Here is a 7,440-nt window from a genome sequence, read left to right on the forward strand (position 1 = left end):
ATAATAATACTGTGAAATGTTATTACAATATAAAATAACAGAAGCAGCCATTAGTGTCTTTACGTGATCACATGATCCTTCAGAAATCATTCTAATATGCTGATTTGGTGCTTAGGAAGCATTTCTTATTATTTTCTATGTTGAAAACAATTGTGCTGATTAATATTGTTTGGAAACTATGGTAAGTTTTTCAGAATTCTTTGAAAATTATTTAGAAAAAGTCTGTAAAAGTTTTTCACTTTTGATCAGTTTAATGCGTTTTTTGTTAAATAAAAGTATGAATGTATTTTATTTAAACCCCAAACTCTTGAACGGTAATGCTATATGGAGCCTAAACAGTGCTCTTCATTGTTCAAAAAGATACTTTGTTTTTGAGAACATCAGCAAAATAATGCTAATAGCAATAAAATAGATAAATAAATTCAGTGTTGATTTATAATATTTCTCAACTTTGTTACCAGCAGCCCACAAGGTATGTATGGATGAAATGAAGTCTGAATCATCACCTTTCTGATCAGCATAAAGTACCGGAGGACACTTGCATGGACGATTTATTTCAGCTTGTAATTCTCCTTCTGTTTGCCTGTTTTGCAACCACATAGTAAGCCGATTTACTTCCTTTTAAATATTTGACATTTCTAATATATCTTCATACAAGACCTGGTCTGTTTGTTTTCCATGGTGGACCACTGATACTGGTTAACACTATCACTATCCAAAGCAGATAATGAGGTGAACATGGACCTGCGCTGCAGTAAAAGGACACAAAGAGTACAATTGAAACTGAGAGAGACAGTGTAGTGTAGTGGGCTGACATGTCCTTTGAATCCCAGACACACCTTGTTAAGGGTATTAGGATCAACACCGTGATTGATCTACATGTCAGATCGGTAAGTGAAGGCGTGGAGTCAGCTGTCCACAGCTCATTTTCCTCCTGGAGGTCAATTAAGACACGGAGAGGTGAGGAAACCACTAGGATGGGTGCCTTACATTGCATAGACCCTAATATGGAGATCATGCATATAGATACACAAAGCCTCATTTGATTGCCCAATGTCACTGCATGGGGGAGGGTTCTGTCATGAAAGACAGTGTCTTTTCTATAAGGTACACAGAGAAACAAAAGGAGGGGGTGGTGGATAAAAAGATTGATGAATAAAGGTAGAGCTTCATCTTTGACTGGGCTGAAGACTGTCTGTAGTCATTCAGTACTGCCTCATTTCCCTGTAACGCTTTTCTTTTTCATTAGCGGAGCTCGGAGCACACAAGGAGTCAACCGTCTGGATATTCTGACACCCCTACAGCACTCTATTTACCACAGCTCTTCAGTGATGTATCAAGGGGAACGTCTTCCCTGCATTAAATATAGATGCAGTCGGATTAACATATCAGGAGAGAGCATGATTAATGTGAGATTACACTGGATAACGCTGCTGCTTTTTCCATCACTGTTGAAGTAATGGACTTTGATTTGATTCAAATCATCCTTTACCCCATCAACATAAGCAGCCGCTCTTAAGAGAGAGACGGGACATCACTTGACTGCTTTTGACCGCACATAATACAAATAATATATGCAAGTTTGAAAACAAACTTACAATAACTTCTCTTGCTTGCCACACTTCTAGGTTGGCGTTTGTTGCCCAACTTGTGCCGTACTGTTTCTGCTACAAACATGAATGATACATCAAATCGTTTTGTTGAAGAGTTGTGTGCTAATACCTTTCTAAGTAATCTTACCTATGATTTTCACCAGGCAGGTGATCAATCAAAAGGAATAAACGTACATTTAAGGAGAGACTGAGACTTTCGGAAGTAAACACTTAGCAAATACCCGAAACACATTAACAGCTACATGCTAACCACTGCAGAATTGTGCTGACAGCAAGTACTCACAATATCTTAGAAACCATAAAACACCTAGCTTGTGTGAGTACTGAACATTCCTAACAAACGCGTATCTTGTAACCACCCAAAACACATTAAAACCACTTTTGCAGTCATGTCCCACTAAAATACAAATCAAGTTTGTGAGTACTGAATATTCCCACCCTGAATGCTCAAGCAATCACATAGCAAAATGCCAGCCACTCAAAACCTAAAGGCAAGTACCACTCACACTCACAGCCTACTTCAGAAAATGTAAAAGTCTTGTTTGTTACTTTTGTAAAGCTAAATTGGTTCAAGATCTTCTTCAAACAGAGTAAAAATATATTTTTTGATTAAAGTGATCAAAGTACCACAGTTTTATTTCAGTATTTTGGAGGACAATAGGCTACCATTTTCACCACTAAAGTACATTTGATATGAACTATGAATGCTATAGACCATGAAAGATGCGAAATGAACATGACCTATGTTGTGGTGCAAAAAACCCAATAACCTGACCAATCCATGACCATCTCATTTATTTTAGTTGCTCTCTGCACCTTAAGAGATACATCACAAGTCTACGTGTGCATATCGAATTTCACACCCCCAATAAATTGCTGGGCCAACGTATTGATATTTTCTGGCCTGGTCCTGTTTTGCCTCCTTTCTCCTTGAGAGAGAGACACCCGCAAAGGGTTAAACCCTCCCCCCTGTTCTGCCCCGTGCCACTGCGTCTCTCTCGCTCCCTCACTGTGTCTCCCTGCATCCATTTGCAAATGATCTCGCTTGTCTGCATATTGTCACTTGCAGCCTGCCCACACATTCATCAACTGTCGGCCGGCTCGCCGCGCACTCCACGCGCCCTCTACACTTAATTGTTCCCACTCTGACCTGGGAGAATAGAGAATGATGTTTCCCTCATTCGTGCCGGTGCAGGGCGAGGAGAATTAACAACTCTTTGGGGATGGCCGAGCTGTGGTATGGTCGGTCAGGCTCTCCCCTCTCCCCCTTCTTTGTGTTTCTGGGGCACGGTCCTACCCTATTACCAGAGGCAGGCGAAGATTCACTAGCTGCATGAAGAAATCAGGCAGAAAAGATAGGTGTAGACCAGATATATATGTGTAGACAAACGGACATGGACGCTAACTTTCTTTTTTCATCATCAATATGTTTGGTTTAACTTTATATTGTATAAGAGAAAATGTGTATTTTTAAATGACGTTTACCTTCTACCAGGGCTGCCAACTCTCACGCATTCATGCAGTTGACACTGTTCTCAGACTCTCACGCCTCAAAAAAACATTGAGGAGCAAAGAGGACACTGACAACACACCGACAGACAAGACAGAGCAGGTTACATTTGATATGAAACTGTTTACAAAATTCAAACAATAAAATACCCTTTAGGCGCTCTTTAATGTGGCGTAACAGATCTGTCCTCTTTATTACTTGTCATAACACAAATAAACATAAATGAACATCAGAAGGTATGTTGAAAGATACTTATTTTAAAACGTAATATAGTTGCTTTTTTATTGATTACATGATTACATATTATTCACACAGTATAAGTAAATCATTCATAATTTATTGAATTTAAAATTTAAAATATTCTTTAAAAAAAATAGTACTATAATAATAATACTAAAAATAGTATTGCTTATACATTCAGAAAGTCTTCTTATTTTGTGAAATTGCACAGACCAGCCACTAGTCAGGTGGCTTTAATTGCTTTAATTACATAGAAAATTGAGAGGCCACAATGTAATTTTGACCTCTGGATTTACAGAAATCATTTAACTTTTAAGAAGTATTAACTTTGCATATTGAATCAATTCCTGACAAACATTTTAATTATTATTTGAATTATCACAGTAAGTCTTGTAATTGTGTATTGCTTTAGAAAGGCATTTTCTTTCAAAAACATTTTCATTATATTTTTTATTATTTTAAAATTATTAAATAAAATTTGTAATTTTTATGATTTTAATCATTATTAGCTTTTAAAGGGGACATATCATGAAAATATGACTTTTTCCGTTTTTAAGTGCTATAATTGGGTCCCTGGTGCATCTACCAACCCAGAAAATGTGAAAAGTGAACATCCAGTAACTTTGTTTTGGTAAGCCTTTCTCTGCAAGTATGTCAAAAAATAAACTGATCCGATTTCGCTCCCCTTCTGACATAGGAAGGGGATCTTATTATAATATTAAGGCCCCTTAGTCTGCTAGTTCCGTTCCACGGCGTAGCCATTTGGTTTTCGCAAGCGACAACAGTGGCTGCACAGACAGGCACAGAACAATATGAGCAAAAATGTTACAATGTAAAAATGTCTTATAAAGACCTCAGGGAACTGTCAACTTGTGTAAAAGTTAAACATGACGGCACATGCAAGACGATGAGATGAATTAATGTAACTCCACAACAACTACATAAAATGTATCCACTAACCATTCAGAAACGTCCAGGTGCGATGTAAAAGTTGCAACCTCTTCCTGAGTCTCTCCTGCACTCCACTACTGGTTATTTCTGAGATTTTGAATGAGTGAGATTATTCGAGTGTTTTGTTATTGCCCAGTATCCGAAGCTAGTATAAAGGATCAGCCGTCTTCTGAACGGAGGCGGGGAGCAGCAGCTCATTTGCATTTAAAGGGACACACACAAAAATGACGCGTTTTTGCTCACACCCAAAAGGAGCAAATTTGACAAGCTATAATAAATTTGCTGCGTCCCAATTCGCCTACTTATACTACGCCCTAAAAGTATGTACTCTTTTTGTGAAGAAAAAGTACATACTTTTGAGTGTGTAGCAAAAGAGTAGGCAAGCTTTGGGACATACTACTACTTAATGGACAGATCTGTCTCGTGCATCCTTTCACCTCAAACTTCCTGTCAATCATCTTGTCACAGTTAAAATCTAATTTAATTTCCTACCGTTTCGGAGAGAAATGTATTTGCACGTTTATCTGCCAGTCGTGGGTCTTTCATGCGGAGACTCTCCTCATGTGCTTGCAATATGAATATATGATGCATTTAAAAGTTAATGGCTGAACGTATCTTTTTCAAAAGTTCACAATGCATCTGCAGATGCAATATAATGTGGACAACATTGAATAAATACATTTTTCGTCAGGTTAGATACTGATAATTAATCACTTAAACCCCTTTACCTAAACCTCTCTACATAACCGCCGGACTCGCGCGGTTTTTTTTTTTTACACTTTTCACTCGTGTTTGTAGTTCTAACCGAATCTTCGTCCAACGCGCAATGGGTTGTGGGCAAAATTATGGAGTGCATCGATCTGCACTTCGGATTCGGACCGGAAATAGACCATCCAGGTATTTTTGGAACACTCATTTCAACATACTATTTGGGATGTACCAATTCTATTTTCGAATGCTATTTAGGACGGAAATTATAACGTTATTATAAAAACTGCATCATATTAATGGTAAAATAATGATTCGTTAATTTTAACCTTTAATAATAATATTGGTTAACAGGTTTCCCTGTAGAAAATGTTGAGAATCTTTCCAAACAGACATCTTTGATCAATGCAATGTGTCTTGCTGTTTTTTAACATCTCATGTTACAAGCGGCAGGTTTTTCAAATGCGGTTGCATTTTTATTTTTAATGTATCAAATAACAATTGCATTTAGTTGTATTCTGTTGCAATCAAATCGCTGATGTCTGAACGGCCCCTCAAGTTCTTAACCCACCCAAATAATGCTTTAAATTATTGAATGCTTAATCACACTGCAGGACAGTCGCTCCACAAAACATAATCGGGAAAGTGTAAATTAATGACAAATTAAAGATATTTTTAACTAATTATACCAATTAAATAATTTTGAAATGGTATTTGACAAAATAATTTAATAATTATAGGGAAAAATCGATGTTCATTGCTGTCCAACTAAATAAATAAATATGAGGCAATAAAAAAACGACTCGCCTTTTTCATTGAGGACAGTAAAATTGCATGTCACGTCAACTGTCCATCTAAATATATAACCATCATCTCCCGGTGGGGCCCCCAGCTCTGTTCCGGTGGCGAGAGGTCAGTCTGCGTATGCATGTCACAGGCGAGCACTTCGGGAACGAGCCGACACTGGGAATGTCACACACAATGGATTTATAGCTTCTTATCTGCATGCCATTTGCATTTGCGAGGAGATCTGCAGCACGGGCCCATTTTCTCCGTCTGGATATAGCGGAGCAGCCTCCACCGGTGCCCAGGGGCTCCTCAATGCATCACTCGCTCCCTCCTTCGGCTGCTAAACATTCCCACTGCATTAGCTAAGACAAGACATCAATTATACATGCCGTGGTTTCACTGTTGCAAAATACTATTTCCAGTTGGCTTAAATATTAAAAATTAAATATTGCTTGCTGAAAAGGAATATGAAATCAGCTTGAACTTCTGCTACTTTCAAGCAGGACGTTTGGGGCCAGTGTAGAGCAAAGGGCTTGTTTTGGGCGAGCTGCATGCTTGTGTTGTCCATGTGATGGCAAAAAGGGAAGACTTTTAATTAGCTGTTTTTGGTCTAGCAAATATTTACCCAAGCATCTCACAAACAAGTGCTTTTAAAAGTTTGATTTAAAGCAGACCCAACAGATGGTGAACCAGGCGCTGGCTCATAACTCAACTCATAGCCGAGTTTCAGTGTGACCACAGGGTACCATTGCATATGTTAACTCAGAGGAAAAGATGCTAATATTGGTATCAGTTCAGCCATTAAAATCTGAAACCGCAGATTCAGAGCTACAGCACGAGGAATCTTTGAAACTACTTCGCTTAGGGAAAAAGTGCATTTACCACCAAATGTTCTTCACACTTCTCTTCATGGACTCAACCACTCCTCTTTCCGCATGTCAGTTCCTTAAAGAGCAAGGGTCGACAGTGGTATGGGCCGGTCACGCCGGGCCAGGCCTGATGGAGCATCCCCAGACCTTCAGTCCTGCCTCGTCAATTATGAATAGCTACTTCCATTATGAGCGCCACATCTGCTTTAAGGGCACACTTGCTCCAAGGAAAGAGCGCTCTGGCAGTCATCATAGACATTCAAGAGTTTTTATGTATTTCTCCCTCTTTTTCATGCAAATACTAACTTTAAAGGCGATTTACTAGCCCATCTCAGCCTAATTTGCAAGTCAACTATAAGGAAGTAGTTTGAGAGGCGTTGATTCCATTGGTTTTGGGCAGGAATATCAATCCGACCAATGCAGACTATTTGTTTTCGCTTATTTGAAAACAGTAACATTTTCATTTAGTAGCTCTAGTGATGGAGAAATAATACTTCAGCTTTAAAGTCAACATGAGATCAAAATCTACTATTTATTGTAATAAAGTCAGCATGGAACAGAAGTGGCGTTCATCATATTGTGACGTTTATCCGAGTGAAACAGCTTCTCGAACAAGGAAAACTGTAGGGTGGACTTGATTTTGTCCATCAGGAATTGATTGGATCATAGTTGTTTGCCAACTGTTGCGATCTCATGGAGTGACAGGTTGCTGGAAGAGAGGGAATATTGTCCCGTCCTTTCGGCAGTGCACAAGTCATCA

This window comes from Leuciscus leuciscus, assembly GCF_965113295.1.
Source record: "Leuciscus leuciscus genome assembly, chromosome: 17".
NCBI classification, from domain to species: domain Eukaryota; kingdom Metazoa; phylum Chordata; class Actinopteri; order Cypriniformes; family Leuciscidae; genus Leuciscus; species Leuciscus leuciscus.